Source organism: Elephantulus edwardii, unplaced genomic scaffold (genome assembly GCF_000299155.1).
Source record: "Elephantulus edwardii isolate Elephantulus edwardi_28Jun2011 unplaced genomic scaffold, EleEdw1.0 scaffold00002, whole genome shotgun sequence".
Lineage (NCBI taxonomy): Eukaryota > Metazoa > Chordata > Mammalia > Macroscelidea > Macroscelididae > Elephantulus > Elephantulus edwardii.
The window spans coordinates 47005776-47007177 of NW_006399752.1; positions in this window are offsets into that span (position 1 = coordinate 47005776).

The window sequence follows — 1402 nt, forward strand, 5'->3', positions numbered from 1 at the left end:
ATCTCAAAAGCAACTACTTGAATAACTAATGAAGCATAAGTATGAAGATCTTATTTAAGATTTCTTAAAGGATGCTAAAGGGACAGCTGTATAGCATAAAGAGGACTCTTTAAAACTATTTCTTTTCTTTTTCAATTACCCAAGTTAATAGAAAATGGGATTTTCCTTTGCTTTCCAGCCTTCTTGTTGTTGTTATGTGCCATCAAGTCACCCCTGACTCATAGCGACCCTAGGTACAATAGCACTCAAACCTGCCCTATTCTGAACCAGTTTCACTGATTCCGACACATCTAATACCACTGCCCCAGTTAACCATGTCAGTCCATCTCATCTGAGGTCTACTTCTCCTTCACTGTCTGTCCCTCCACCCTTCCAAGCATGATGTCCTTCTCCAAGTACCGGTCCCTCCTGGCCATGTGACTAAAGTATGTGAGACAGATCTTAAAAATCCTTGCTGCCAAGGAGAAACTTGGTTTCACTCTCTCTCAGACAGACCTGGTTGTTCTCCAAAGGTCCATGATATAGTCGGTGTGTTCTTCTCCAGCACCACAACTCAAAGGCATCAATTCTTCTGCCATCTTTAGTCATTGTCCAGCTCTCTGATGCATAGCTGGTAATTACGAAGACCACGGCCTGGATCAGGCTCATCTTAGCCTGTCTTCCCTATCAGAAATCTCCAGTATGATACCCTGAAAGATCTTCTCAGTGTATCTATTTTCTGATGCTTCTGCCAAGCTCCTCAAAGTTCTACTTGGCTGGGTCCTTTCACAATTGTCATCAGAATCCCAGAGTTAGACTTCATCTAGCTTTGTTAAACCTTAGTACTCTGCCAGAGCGTGCTCTTCCTCACAGCTGCTGGTGGATTAGAACTAGCACACAGATGCAACCTTTGGATTAGTGGTGCAATTCACTGTGTACTATGCTACCAGAGGTCCATAGCAACACCTCAGATGGGTGTTTATTGATGGAGGATAGGAGAAATGTACAGAGAGTGATCTTGTGGTTGTACACAGCTCTTCCAGGTTTACTTTCAGTGGTCCCCTATTGGAAAGATTGAAATTGGTCATAGTGGGAGTATTTACACCCAGAAAATTAGCACATCCAACAAATCAGGCCTCCTCCTGATCTCGAGAGTCTATTGTCTAACATTTACCAAGACATCCTTGATTTCAGAGATAGTGTAGAGACGGCATGGTACCCTACATAACTTAGAACTCGTAGGGCTCTGTTCTGTTGTGAAGCCCCAGATGTTCCTTCCTCTTTGTTTTCTACTGCAGGGTCTGGTCTGAGAAACCTGCCTCTCTTCTCCATGTGGAAATCTCCTTGGTGGTCATAAGACACATGAGAGGTAGATACTAGAAACCCAGAGAATAATGTTCCCTGGTTTAAGACAGAGTGGTCC